At 45.8% G+C, this 15188-nt stretch overlaps 1 protein-coding gene across 1 annotated transcript in view; it reads right to left on the bottom strand.

Annotated features, from left to right (window-relative positions):
- Positions 1-15188, bottom strand: part of LOC115083294 (dynein heavy chain 5, axonemal-like) — a 1259434-nt gene that overhangs the window by 960967 nt on the left and 283279 nt on the right. The gene's annotated exons all lie outside the window — the stretch shown is intronic.

Here is a 15188-nt window from a genome sequence, read left to right as displayed (position 1 = left end):
GGTGGGTCTTATTTATTTATTTATTTAAAACTTTTATATACTGGCATTAGTTTGCAAACATCATGCCGGTTTACATTATAACAGACAGCTTGGAAACAAAGTACAATGAACAGGGAGGGGAGCATAAAACATGCAGATTACACAAGAGAAAAGTAGAGCAGGAGGAAGTATAGCGTAACTCGTAATGAGATATTAGGAGGTGTAACAAGAGGGTAATAAGGTAAATATATACAGGGTACAAAATTGAAATATTTACATGAGCTATGATAAAAACATTATTCACATGTCAAACATGATTTATGTAAATAGGAGGATTCGAGGTCCAAAAGGCCATCATGTTGAGTAGAGGTAGAGTGAGGGGGGTCAAAGGGAGGTTCTAGTCAGAGGGGGTCAAAGGGAGGCTCTAGTCAGGATAGGCTTGTCGAAAGAGCCAAGTCTTTAGTTTCTTTCTGAATTTAGCGTAGCATGGTTCAAGTCTAAGCAGGGTAGGTAGGAAGTTCCATTGCCTGGGGCCTGCACTTGAGATTGCGCGGTCCCTGGTGGAGGAGAGGTGGGCTTTTTTTATGGAAGGTACTGTAAGGGTTCCTCTATTGGTGGCTCTAGTGGGTCGGTCAGAGTGAATAAAATGGAAGGGTTCATCTAGCCAGTTGGAGTTATGACAGTAGATAGATTTGTGAATGATTGAGAGAGTTTTGAAGACGATGCATGATGGGATGGGGAGCCAATGTAGGTCTTTGAGTACAGGGGTAATGTGGTCTGACTTCCGAGTGTTTGTGATGACCCTGGCTACTGCATTTTGGAACATTTGTAATGGTTTGATAGTGGAGTAAGGGAGGCCAAGCAAGAGAATTACAGTAATCAAGCTTGGTGGAAAGGGTGGCCTGGATAACAGTCCGGAAATCGTGATAATGTAGGAGGGGTCTGAGCTTTTTTAGGACATTAAGCTTAAAAAAGCCTTCTTTAACGACCGAACTAATGTATTTTTTAAGGTTTAGCTGTTGGTCTAGAACAGTGATGGCTAACCTATGACACGCGTGTCAGAGGTGACACGCCGAGCCGTTTTGGCTGACACGCGCAGCGTTTCGAGGACTATCAGGAATTTTTTTTTTTTTTCGGCTGCGCCGAGCCTTTTCTTTTTCAGCTGCGCCGAGCCTTTAAATGTGTTTTTTAGTTTCCCCCTACCCTCCACCAATGCCCCCGGGCGCAGGGAGGCTCATGCGTCGCAGCGATGAGGCTCAAGACAACGCGCTGATGCTCCTCCTTCCTGCCTGTGCGGCCCCGGAAGTAAACGTTGCCGGAGCCGCGTGGGCAGGAAGGAGGAAGCGAATCAGCGCGTGCAGAAGAGGAGGAGCCGCCGCGGGTCGCTGCGAATCCCAAGTCGCAGCGGCCCAAGAAGAGGAAGAGGCCCGGTAGCAGGGCTGCCGCGGCCCGAGAAGATCAGGGCCGCTGCAGAGCCCATCCTGCGGCGACCCGTGAAGAGGAGGCCCAGAGGTGAGAGAGAGGCTGAGGGCCCTTAGAGTGCGTGTATGAGGTGAGTTGAGAGAGAGGACCTGAATGTTTGCAGAGACAGCATGTGAGAGCCTGTGTTTGTGTGTGTGTGTGTGTGTGTGTGTGTGTGTGTGTGTGTGTGTGTGTGAGAGAGAGAGAGAGCATGTGCCAGTGAGAGCCTGTGTATATGAATGATTGTATGAGAGAGCATGTGCCAGTGAGAGCCTGTGTGTATGAATGATTGTATGAGAGAGAGCATGTGCCAGTGAGAGCCTGTGTGTATGAATGATTGTATGAGAGAGAGCATGTGCCAGTGAGAGCCTGTGTGTATGAATGATTGTATGAGAGAGAGCATGTGCCAGTGAGAGCCTGTGTATATGAATGATTGTATGAGAGAGCATGTGCCAGTGAGAGCCTGTGTATATGAATGATTGTATGAGAGAGAGCATGTGCCAGTGAGAGCCTGTGTATATGAATGATTGTATGAGAGAGAGCATGTGCCAGTGAGAGCCTGTGTATATGAATGATTGTATGAGAGAGCATGTGCCAGTGAGAGCCTGTGTGTATGAATGATTGTATGAGAGAGAGCATGTGCCAGTGAGAGCCTGTGTATATGAATGATTGTATGAGAGAGAGCATGTGCCAGTGAGAGCCTGTGTATATGAATGATTGTATGAGAGAGAGCATGTGCCAGTGAGAGCCTGTGTATATGAATGATTGTATGAGAGAGCATGTGCCAGTGAGAGCCTGTGTGTATGAATGATTGTATGAGAGAGAGCATGTGCCAGTGAGAGCCTGTGTGTATGAATGATTGTATGAGAGAGAGCATGTGCCAGTGAGAGCCTGTGTGTGTGAGAAAGAGAAATGCATGTGAGAATGAGAACCTGACTGTGTGTTTGAGGGAAGAAGATGGAGAAAAAAGAAACAGAAAAAAAGACAATATAAAAGGAATTGGCAAAAAAATAAGAAAGGGAAGGTGAAAAAAAAGCCTGTGACCAACCAATTAGAAAACTAAGATCAGACAGCAAAGGCAAAAAAAAAATAAATGTACTTTTTAGTGATTGGCACATGTACTCTTTGGGAATGTGCAAGAATAGCACTTTCTCAACGGATCTCACAATGTACGAGATCAGCATGGAGAAAGTGGAAACCCACGGGGCCTGCACAGAGGAGGCAGCAGAATGGACTTCAGTGTCAGTAGCAGCAATCGGCACCTCCGCAATAGCCACGCGGCATCAGTGACAGTGGCAGCAGAGGAATGAGAGAGGTTCTGAGGTTGCTGGCAAAAGAAAGAGAGGGGGGGTCTACCTTTAGTGTATGAATGGGACTCTGCCTGGGGGTGTATGTGTGTGAATGCATGGGTGCCTGCCTGGGGGTCTGTGTGTGTGAGAATGAATGTGTGCATGCCTGGGAGATGGGGAGGGAGTGTTGTGAACATGAATGGGAGCCAATAAAAGAAACCAACTGACAGATGAAGTTTGTAACGCTTGCTTGGACTTGAAGTGTACGAAATACCAACCTTCAATTGAAGATTTAGCCAATGAAATTCAGCAACAAAAAAGTCACTAAGCAGGGTAAGGTAAAGAATTATTTGTTTTTGCTTTATTAATAAATACAGTATATATATTAAAATTATAACTTTGTTGATTAGAGCTACAAATATCACAAAATTATGGATTTTTCTAGAAGTGACACACCACCCGAGTTATGCTCGGTTTTTTTATGAATTTTGACACACTGAGCTCAAAAGGTTGGCCATCACTGGTCTAGAATGACTCCGAAATCTCTCACACATTGTTGGGACGAGAGGACTTTGAAGACTGGGTCATTGGAAATCGAGGGGTTGGGGGGTTGATGTTGGGTCTTGTGTTATATTAAAGCAAATCCCTGTAAAACAATGACAAAGATAAACAAGTAGGTTCATTCTGACTGACAAACTGCTGGCATTTTTGTAAATTTCTTTTTTTAAAACAAAATATTGTGGTTGCTGTGTTAGTTCACTTGAATACATTGAAGTAAGGGTCAACAAGCAGTAGTTGGTACCTTTTTGTTGGACTAACTCAATACATTTGTGACTAGCTTTTGAAAATTATGCTCCTTTCATTAGGTCAGTGAAGAGACAGAACAGTTACACAAGGGTTAAATAGAACAGAATCAGATAGGCATGAGGTTGCCTGCATGTGTTAGGAAGTGACTGGTTGCATTACAATTGCAACTCATTAAAGACTTGTGATAGAGATAGCCTATGTCTGCTAAAGTGTAAAAAAATAATGTACGTCCTTATTAAGTCTTTTGGGGCAGATTTTAAAAGGCGCGCGAATAGCCTACTTTTGTTTGCGCTCCAGGCGCAAACAAAAGTACGCTGGATTTTAGTAGATATGCGCGGAGCCGCGCGTATCTGCTAAAAACCTGGATCAGCGCGCGCAAGGCTATCGATTTTGTATAGCCGGCGCGCGCCAAGCCGCGCAGCCTACCCCCGTTCCCTCCAAGGCCGCTCCGAAATCGGAGCGGCCTTGGAGGGAATCCTCTAACGCCCTCCCCTCACCTTCCCCTCCCTTCCTCTACCTAACCCACCCCCCCGGCCCTGTCTACACCCCCCCCTTACCTTTCTCCGGGGATTTACGCCTCCCGGAGGGAGAAGTAAATCCCCGCGCGCGAGCGGGCCTCCTGCGCGCCGGGCCGCGACCTGGGGGCGGGTACGGAGGGCGCGGCCACGCCCACGGACCGCCCCGGGCCGTAGCCACGCCCCCGTACCCGCCCCCCAAAACGCTGCCGACACGCCCCCGAAACGCCGCGACGACCGGGCCCGCCCCCGACACGCCCCTGACACGCCCCCCTCGGAGAACCCCGGGACTTACGCGAGTCCCGGGGCTCTGCGCGCGCCGGGAGGCCTATGTAAAATAGGCTTCCCGGCGCGCAGGGCCCTGCTCGCGTAAATCCGCCCGGTTTTGGGCGGATTTACGCGAGCAGGGCTCTGAAAATCCGCCCCTTTGTGTTTGTTTCAAAATATATGATCATCTTTATGTCAAATTTTTCGGCGGCCCATTTTTCGGCGGCCCATTTTTCGGCGGCCCACAGATCGGCGCTCACCCGCACCCAACCGCTTCCTCCTCCCTGCCGAGGCTTGCGCGATCGGCGCGGCCCATCCGGGGCAAGAGCCTGCTCACTAACCATCTCGAGCCGTGCAGGAGAGACCGGAGGCAAAGGAAAAAAATAGAAAAAAAGAAAACGAAAGCAAAAGCAGGACGCAACGTGGTGAGTGAGCCGCGCCCCTAAGCAGGCATCAGGCCTATCAGAGGGCGGCTACTGCCCCCTTTAAACTCAGGCGCATCTCGGAGGCGTCGCGCGCCCGAAGGAGCGCTACCTAAGGGGCCTGCGCGCCCCTTGGAGCGTCCCAGAGCCGGGGCCGATTCTCTCCCCTATCCATTCATTCACCGACCACTCATCCACCAATTCAATCTCCAACAGCACTCATCCAGCCTAACAGCACATCCAGTCTCCAGCAGCACTCATCCAGCCTAACAGCACTCATCCAGTCTCCAGCAGCACTCATCCAGCCTAACAGCACATCCAGTCTCCAGCAGCACTCATCCAGCCTAACAGCACTCATCCAGTCTCCAGCAGCACTCATCCAGCCTAACAGCACATCCAGTCTCCAGCAGCACTCATCCAGCCTAACAGCACTCATCCAGTCTCCAACAGCACTCATCCAGCCTAACAGCACATCCAGTCTCCAGCAGCACTCATCCAGCCTAACAGCACTCATCCAGTCTCCAGCAGCACTCATCCAGCCTAACAGCACATCCAGTCTCCAGCAGCACTCATCCAGCCTAACAGCACTCATCCAGTCTCCAGCAGTACTCATCCAGCCTAACAGCACTCATCCAGTCTCCAGCAGCACTCATCCAGTCTCCAGCAGCACTCATCCAGCCTAACAGCACTCATCCAGTCTCCAGCAGCACTCATCCAGCCTCCAGCAGCACTCATCCAGTCTCCAGCAGCACTCATCCAGTCTCCAGCAACAATTATGCACTACCGCCCACGCACCTACAAATCACTCACCCCAATCATGATTTCCCCCACAACACAGTTCCTAGGTCTCACCCTTTTCACCATAATCCTATTCAACGCCCAATCAATCACCAACAAAACTCTTATACTCAACGACATTCTGCAGGACACAACCCCAGATTTTTGCGCCATAACTGAAACATGGCTCAAATCCACAGACATCACACTCATTAATCAACTACCAACACAGACTTACGATTTCTTCTCCATCCCAAGACAAAAAAAAAGAGGAGGGGGTATCTTTCTCGCTGCAAAAAAATCCTTAAGGTTCACACACCACCCCATCAGTACAACTACCAAACTAGAACTAGGATTGTTCAAATCAGAACATCTCCAAATCCTTCTAGTCTATGCCCCTCCAGGCTTACTAGAGTCAGACCCCTCACCTATTATTGAAACCATAACCTTACATCTTAATCTTGACTCCCCTGCTATAATTCTGGGCGACTTCAACTTACATGTTGACAAAGTCCCCCTCTCAACAAACTGTGAAGCTTTCCTCACCTCACTGTCATCGATGGGTTTCAGCCAACAAATCAACAAACCCACTCACAAAGCAGGCCATACGCTCGATCTCCTCTTTACAAACGCCAAGATTTCTCTTACAGAACAACCAAATTGTAAAAAAGTCCCATGGTCAGATCACTCTCTAATCTCCACCAGCTTTTCTATACCTCGATCAGACTCCAACCTCAACTCAAGACCCTCTTTCCAATACAGAAAATCCTGCTCCTCAGAACACCTCAGCAAACTTCTAACCTCTGATCTACCACTCATTGATGTCTCCACACCCAACTCTGCCCTCCAATCCTGGTCCAAAATAACAAAAGCTATTGCAAACACTCTCTGCCCACTGACAACCAAAACAAGGTCTTCCAATGCATCCAAACGACAACCCTGGTTTAACGATGAACTACGAAAGCTCAAACAACTACTTCGGCAAAAAGAGAGAAAATGGCGTAAAGCCCCTTCTCCGGCCACACTCTCTGACTACAAACGATCACTCCATCTATACAAAAGTACCACGTTAAAAACCAAAAGAGACTACTATGCCCGAAAAGTTCATCATCTCATCTTTGACTCAAAAGCTCTATTCACCTTCGTCTCCAGCCTCACTAAACCGATCACTCCAGATATTCCACCCGAACAAGCCCAGACTAAAGCAGACGAACTGGCTCTCCATTTCAACAAAAAAATATCGGATCTCCTCAATCAGCTAACTCCAATCACTACTTCTCCAGATAACACATACTTCCCCCAAAACAAAGAGATCCAGTTTATTGCCTTCGAACACATCACAATCACAGAGATACAAACGGTGTTAAAAAGAATGAAACCATCATCTCACCCATTTGATCAAATTCCATCCAAAATGCTCCTTCTCATCCCGGACACAATAGCAAAAACCTTAGCAGATATCATAAACTGCTCTCTATCACATGGTATCTACCCTGATGACCTAAAAACTGCCTCAATCAAGCCACTGTTAAAAAAACCAAATCTAAATGCAAGCGATCCCAACAACTTCCGCCCTATTTCCAACCTCCCATTCATAGCGAAAATCATGGAAAAATTGGTAAACACCCAACTATCCAATTACCTAGAGGACAACAGTATTCTTTCCCCAAACCAATATGGTTTTCGCAAAGCCGCAAGCACTGAAACGCTACTACTCTCACTCACGGACTTCCTCCTCTCTGGAATTGACAAAGGCCAAGCATATTTACTAATCCTCCTTGACTTTTCGGCGGCATTCGACACCGTCAACCACACCCTCCTTCTAAAACAGCTGGCAAACATTGGTTTAACAGGTGCCACACTAAACTGGTTCAAAACATTCCTTGAAAATAGAAGATATAGAGTCAAAATCCACAATAAAGAATCCCAATACCACCATTCTAATAGAGGGGTGCCGCAGGGTTCTTCACTTTCACCCACGCTATTCAATATCTACCTCCTACCACTTTGTCAACTTCTTACAAAACTAAGCCTGAAACACTTCCTTTTCGCAGACGACGTACAGATCGTGATCCCCATAGAAGAATCAATATCTAAAACAATGGAATACTGGGACAGTTGCTTAGTAGAAATTAAACTTCTCCTCACCAGTCTAAACCTGGTACTTAATGCTTCTAAAACAGAATTCCTGCTCATATCACCGGAAAACAAAAATACACACCCAAAACCACCCACACTCCTTCAAACAGCCCACGTAAGAGATTTAGGAGCCATCCTGGACAATCGACTCAACCTCAAACCTTTCATTAACCAAACCACCAAGGACTGCTTCTACAAATTACATATCCTGAAAAGAATTAAACCACTTTTTCACGCCCAAGACTTTAGAACAATTTTGCAAGCAATAATCTTTTCCAAATTAGATTATTGCAACTCATTACTACTAGGCCTCTCAGCTTCCTATACCAAACCTCTACAAATGGTCCAGAACTCTGCAGCCAGAGTCCTCACAAACTCCAGGAAAATGGACCACATTTCACCTATCCTCAAAAACCTCCATTGGCTACCGATCCACTATAGAATCATGTATAAAACCATTAACATCATATACAAAACTATCAACCAAAACACGCACCTCGACCTACAAATACCTCTTAAAAAATACACTTCCGCCAGACCCATCAGGGAATGCTACAAAGAGTCACTCCAAATACCAAAGGCCAAAACCTACCAACATAAATCATTGAGTCTCAGAGCCTTCTCTTCAGCAGGTCCAACTCTCTGGAACTCTATCCCACCAGATTTGAGACAGGAGCCATGCTCTCTAACATTTAGGAAAAGACTAAAAACTTGGCTTTTCAAAAAAGCATTTCCAAGCCTTGAATAATTCCTCCATTAAATAGCACAAACTCTTATCCAATAACTGGACCAAATACAATTCAATCAACCTTAAATTGACAATCATCAATACCTGCTGAACTTTTATCATAACACTGTCGTATTTATGCATTTGGTTATTTATGTTCCGTTCCATAGTGAGGTATTGCCACAGTTTCTCACATATTCTTATTTACTCACTATGCTACTCTATTACATTAATAGACTGAAATGTTAATATTGCTCTGTGCAATCTCTCCCCTTTTCCAGCTCCAAGTTGATTTCCCTGATTTATTGTAACTTTCTCAATTCCTATATCTGATTCACGATATTTAAAGTTCAAGGTTCTTTTTGAGAACATTGTTTTACGTTATGTTATGTTTTACACACTTTGTTAATTGTAAACCGGGTTGATGTGATGCCTGTCATGAAACTCGGTATAACAAAAACAATAAATGAATAAATAAATAAATAAATAAATGCTTTGCATTTTTGTGTAATTCTGAAATTCCCTTTAAATACCCTAAGAAATGTCTGCTTACTAAGTTGTCACTTTGTTCTTCTCTGTAATTTATATCTATGAAGGATTATTCTTGTCCTTAATTTTTGACTTGCTTCCCTGATGTAACAACCCTCTTCACTGGCTCCAGTACATTTATTCACTTCACTGGCATTCTGATTGTTTTTATGTATGAATGTTCTATTGTTTAAATACTTTTAATATCATGTTTGTCTAATTTACGAATGTATATTTGTAATCTGAATTGAACATTTTGGATTCATGGAATATAAGATGTTTAAATAAATAAATGTAACCCCCCTGTACATCAGGGGTCACCTTCTCAGCTTAGGGGAGCATTAGGGTTACTATCCCGAAGTGGGGAAAAAAATCTCGGGGCCGTGAGCTAGGGCAGGATAAGCTGCAGGGCCAGTACCAGCCTGAGAACACTCCACAAAAACAAACCATTCTACAGACTTAAGTTGTGCTCCAAACAATAAATAGTTTACTGCAGAATCTTCAGGATAAAAAATAATGGCAGTGACAGTTCAGGTAGATGTAGAAATCAAACAGAAGCACAGTTCAGGAAACCTTAACTCCTCTTCTCTAAGTAACTGTTTTTGATTACAGCCACACATTATTTCTGGTTACTTTGTTTTTCCTCTTTCCTAAGTTTTGGCAACTTCTAACCTGGCCCTCTTTTTAGTTTCCTCAGATATCAAAGTAGTTACTCACAAGAATGTCCTGCTCAGCTCGAGGAAAAATCCTTCAGATACAGCATCAGGATCTTCCGAGCCCCAAAACAAATTCCCTCTGGCACAGTTTGGCTTCCTGGTCCAGAAAAGTTCCTGCCTTAGATAAGCGCAGACTTTATCTTTTAAATTCCAAACTACAGGCTGTATTGTACTTTCTATTTCTTCCCCTCTGCTCTCAAGCCTCTAGAGATATTTTAGGGAAAATCCTTACATTCCTGCTGCTTCCTTCTGAGATCCTGGGTGAGGATCACAGCTCCATCCAACTCTCTTTCCTTGCAATCTGAAACAGCCCCAAACTCAGGAGAGTCAGGGTCTTTTATCACCTCTGCTCCATAACCGAACTCCTCAGGGGATGAACCCATTTGTCTGTCAAGGAGGCAGGTTACATCTCCTGACACATAGCTGACCCAGGCTTCTGGAATATTCTAATGCTGGTTCCAGACTAACCTTTTGCCCCATGCACATCCTGTGCACTTCCTCCTGATGTTGATACACTGCTTACAACCCTTCAAGACTCCCATAAAGAAGAAACCTGCATTTCTACTATTAACCTTTTTAGCACCTTTTACCTCTATGCACTTTCTGTGACATAGGTGCCACATAAATAAATCTGTCAGTGAAAAGACCAATTAGAAAGCCAGTAAAGTGAATAAATGCATAATTGCCAGTACGGTTAAAACATAACCGTATACCTTAAAGGGATATTCAGAACAAAGGGTTTGTCTGTAAGTCTTATATTTAGCCAGGAAACTCTTTTGAGTATTGACCTCTATGTGCCTAAATTATTTCAGCAAAAGTGCATGCACCAAATAGCAGGTGCAATTACGTAAATATAGTTTTGCTGGGATAATTTTCAAAGCAAACTTATATGCATGTCTGCTTTGAAAATTGATTTAACTTATGTGCATATTTGTCAGTTAATTTATGCACAATGTTACAAAATTACCCTCTTTTTTTTTTCATTTGCAATTTATTAGATTTTTCATAAAGTATACATAAGTCATACTTTCAAGAAAAAATAATACAGAGTGGCATACAGGAAATACAGAACAAAGAAAAACATCTCCAACATAGAAATCTTTATCTATTATGTCCTCTTAAGTAACATAAATGAGTGGGACCTGAAATCCAAAGGGGAGAAATCAAGAAAAACAGTTTAAAAGTAAAACTGGCTTAACGATTTTTGATGGTTTTCTTTCTTTATTGATTACCAAACAATTACTTATTGTGGGACTATAGTCACCATTCTTGCATTTAGAAATGACTTAAGTTGTTCAATAGCTGTAAATGCAAAATTTTCACCTTTACCCTTAATAAGACATCTACATGGATATCTTAATAAGAAAGTGTAGCCAATGGCTACTACCTGAGGTCTTAATTTTATAAATTCCTGTCTTCTTAATTGGGTGGGTCTAGCAAAGTCAGGGAAGATCTTGACCAATTGTCCACAGAAATTTTCAGAGGAATTTTGAAAGAATGCCTTCATCACATTACTAACATATCTTTCTATGACAAAAGATACTAATAAAGTACCCCTGCCCAATATCTCAACGGCAGAGCTTTCAATAAACTGAGTAAGATTCTCAAAAATAGCCAATTGATTTCCTTCGATTTTCCTTTCAAACTTCGTCAGGAAGTAGGCTTTATTTATAATGGGCAATTTTGATTCATCAAATTTCAAAATTTCTAGGAAAAACTTTTTTAACATGCTTTGGGTGTCTTCTCCTAAAGCACAAGGAAAATTTAAGAATCGCAAGTTCAAATGTCTGTTAAAATTTTCCAATGCCTCCAATCTTTTAGACTGGTAGCCCAAATCCTTTATCATTTTAACATCTACTATTTGAGCTTGTGTAGTTTTTTTCTCCACCTCTTTCAGCCTACTTCCAAAATCTTTCATTTGATCCTCCGTCTTAAGTTTCAGGTTTTGCATTTCTGTGTCGATTTTCTTGTATCTATCGTCAGCTTCTTTAACAAACTGCCCGATACTGGCCATTAATTCCCACAGCAAGTCCAGTGTCACCGTGGCCGGTTTAGGGGGGATAACAAACTCACCCCTTCCCTGTTCCCTCGGCAGCACTGGGAGTCTCCCCGTTGTAATCTCTGACAGTCTCTTCGTCTCCTCGCTCGGGTAAACTGGAGACACTAAAGGCTCGCGATCTTCTGGACCCGGTATGGCTGCTGTTCCCAGCAAACTCGAGGAAAGTCTAGAGACTGGTGTCTCTCCTCCATCTCGGCATCCCCCCTCCGACGAGTGGATGATGTCATCAGAGAGCGTCAACTGCCGGAGAACCGCCTGCTGCCCAGGCGCCGGTGGAGGTCGGTAATCCGGGGGACTGAGGCTAACCTCCCCAGGCGGCGCTGAAGCTCCCTCTCCAGACACCGCAGCGGAGATTTCATCTCCCGTTTTCACCATCAAGGCAGACGTATATTCGGTAATCCGTTTCTGAACTTCGGGCAAAGGTGGGTCGGTGGGGAAGACCCGCATTTTGCCCTTTCTTTTTGCAGGCATCTCGTTCAAGGTAACAACGCTATTAGGAGCGTCTTACAGAGCAACTGCTCTCGCCGCCATCTTGGTCCAAAATTACCCTCTTAATTACTGATTTTCTTTGTATATGCTTTTATACATGAATAAATAAAAAACAATTGCCTACCTGCTGCTGTTTGTGATGCAAATAAGCAAACTTCCATAAAGGGATATCTCGAGGCATTGAAAGTATAATGTTTACAGCTTTGTTCACAGCACTCTGGAAAAGTAAATGATATTTTAATTTGCATTAAAAATGACACTGCACATATTCATGACAATCTAACAGTTGAGAAAATAAGCCAATGAGATCCATATTCAAAAGCATTTAGATGTCTGGGCACATATCCAGCTAAATTCTAGGCATTCTGGGAGCATAACTGAGAAGAGATGAGTTAGCTGGCTAAAGGCTAGATTCATCAAACTATCATATGCAATAGGAAGAGGGACGTGTTTTATGGTAATAGCTTATTTATCACAAAATGCGCTATCTTATGTTACCCAGGTAGAGAGTCCATCAAGCTAGTTTGAGAGAACATTGTACATATCTCATCTTTGGGTGAGTTTCCTCACGCCAAAGGACATCAAATCTACACAAGAGTGTACTGTTCTGTTCACACATCTCACTCTGAATGTCAAAGTGGCCCCTAACCCCTACAATTATACCTAAACCTCGCTTCGAGTAACTAGGTGGTGTTATGCATACCGTCCGCAGCATCGGCGGACGGTATGCATAACACGGCGCGGCCCTCTCATTTTTCTATACAGACTCCAGTCTCTGGTTTCTCCTTGCTAGCGGCGGTAAGCCGCTGGCTCCGACCTTGGGCCGCCCCTGCTGCCTCCAGCTCCGCCACAGTTCCCAGCGACTCAGCTCAAGATGCCACTGCTCGTTGGGTCTCTCCGCGTGGTCCGTGGAGAGACGCCACCACCCGTGCTGCACCCCTCCCTAGGCGCGCGCACGCTTCACTGATCCTTTTGAAGGGCCGGCAGTGGGAACCTGGCCGCGGCCCCGGATGATGATGTCAAACTATTCAGTGTATTTAAGCTCAGGCCTCGCTCCATAGCGTTGCCTTTGCAACAGGTCTCCTCACTACTCGAGTACTCATTGCTGATAATCTCCAGACCCAGACCTCTGCTAAGCCTAACCAAGCTTCTGCCTATCTCCAGACCCAGACCTCTGCTACGCTTATCACGCTGCTGCCTATCTCCAGACTCAGACCTCAGCTACGTCTGACTACGCTACTGCCTATCTCAGAACTTGCTCATTGTTTTGATTGACTCTCGCTATTGACTTCTCCATGATCAGATCTCAGCATTGCTTGCCACGACCTCCACTTTGCCACCGGCCCTGATTCAAGCTTGTCATTGATGCCTCTCCTAGCCTGCTCCCTGGACGTGGACTTATTAGGCTCCAGCCTACCTTTTCTCGAGCGTCCTCAGCCAACCTCAGTTCCACTGGCATCCAAGTTCCAGTACCTTACCCAGTCCAGAGTAGGACTTCGCCCCCTATCATCTGCTGTCTCTGGGCTGAACCAACCTCGAGGCCCACCTAAGTCCTGCTGGCCCCGGCACCCAAAGGCTCAACCCACGGGAAACGAGGGCTGGTATAGGTGAAGCTCCAACGGCCTCTGCCTATCAGACCACTCCACCTGCCAATGGTGGGGACCCATAGATCCCTACCTACAGGTTACGTCAACCCCACCTCGGCCCAAGGGTCTACCTCCGACGCAACAGGTGGGTCTCCTATAGAGGTATAAATGCCTAACTGCTATGAGGGACTTATAGCTAGGTGCTCTACTGTGTCTGACTAAGGATCTTCATATGTTTCTATGGATTGTCTTTCTTTTTAAATTCTTTCCAGAATTCCCTTTTTATTGCAGCAAATAAAAATCAGGGCATCGTAGCAACTTGAATAAACTATATTCCTAAATAATACATAGGTGGAGCCTGGAGAAAAAAATGGTTATGGGACCCAGTGAACTAAGGGACGGATTTTAAGAGCCCTGCTCGCCTAAATCCGCCCAAATCCGGGCGGATTTAGGCGAGCAGGGACCTGTGCGCCGGTAAGCCTATTTTACATAGGCCTACCGGCGCGCGCAGAGCCCCGGGACTCGCGTAAGTCCCGGGGTTTTCGGAGGGGGCGTGTCGGGGGGCGTGTCGGGGGCGTGTCGGGGGCGTGTCGGGGGAGGGCCCGAACCAAGCGGCGTTTTCGGGGCGTGTCGGGAGCGTTCCGGGGGCGTGGCCGCGCCCTCCGGACCCGCCCCCAGATCACGTCCCGGCGCGCTAGCGGCCCGCTGGCGTGCGGGGATTTACTTCTCCCTCCGGGAGGCGTAAATCCCCCAACAAAGGTAAGGGGGGGTTTAGACAGGGCCGGGCGGGTGGGTTAGGTAGGGGAAGGGAGGGGAAGGTGAGGGGAGGGCAAAAGAAAGTTCCCTTCGAGGCCGCTCCGATTTCGGAGCGGCCTCGGAGGGAACGGGGGTAGGCTGCGCGGCTCGGCGCGCGCCGGCTATACGAAATCGATAGCCTTGCGCGCGCCGATCCCGGATTTCAGCGGCTACGCGCGTATCTACTGAAATCCAGCGTACTTTTGTTTGCGCCTGGAGCGCCAACAAAAGTACGCCTATTCGCGGTTTTTGAAAATCTACCCCTAAGTGTTTGCACTGTGTGCCTTCTACACTCCATTTTTCCAAGAAGATACACAAAGCAATCTGTTGTGTGGCACCATGTGCCATCAGAATAGCAAGAGAATAGACGCAGACTAGGCTCTGTCTGAATATTCATGAACTTTATTAATTCACAACAGAAAAACAATTCTGCATATCTTTGCAGCTTACAAAGAATCAGTTAACAACTTACAGTCATTCAATCTGGGCCTTTCCTAAGACTGCTCCTGTTTCCGCAGGGCCTTCTGTTACTTGCTGGGCCTGGCTAGATGTATATCTTCCCAGGGACCTCCTACCCATGAAGGATTCCTTGTCTGTGGCATATGGTGGACCAGGCCAGATCTCTGGATCAG

Source organism: Rhinatrema bivittatum, chromosome 2, assembly GCF_901001135.1.
Source record: "Rhinatrema bivittatum chromosome 2, aRhiBiv1.1, whole genome shotgun sequence".
Classification (NCBI taxonomy): Eukaryota; Metazoa; Chordata; class Amphibia; order Gymnophiona; family Rhinatrematidae; genus Rhinatrema; species Rhinatrema bivittatum.
The sequence above is the reverse complement of the archived record's forward strand: the minus strand, read 5'-3'. Positions and strand labels throughout refer to the sequence as shown.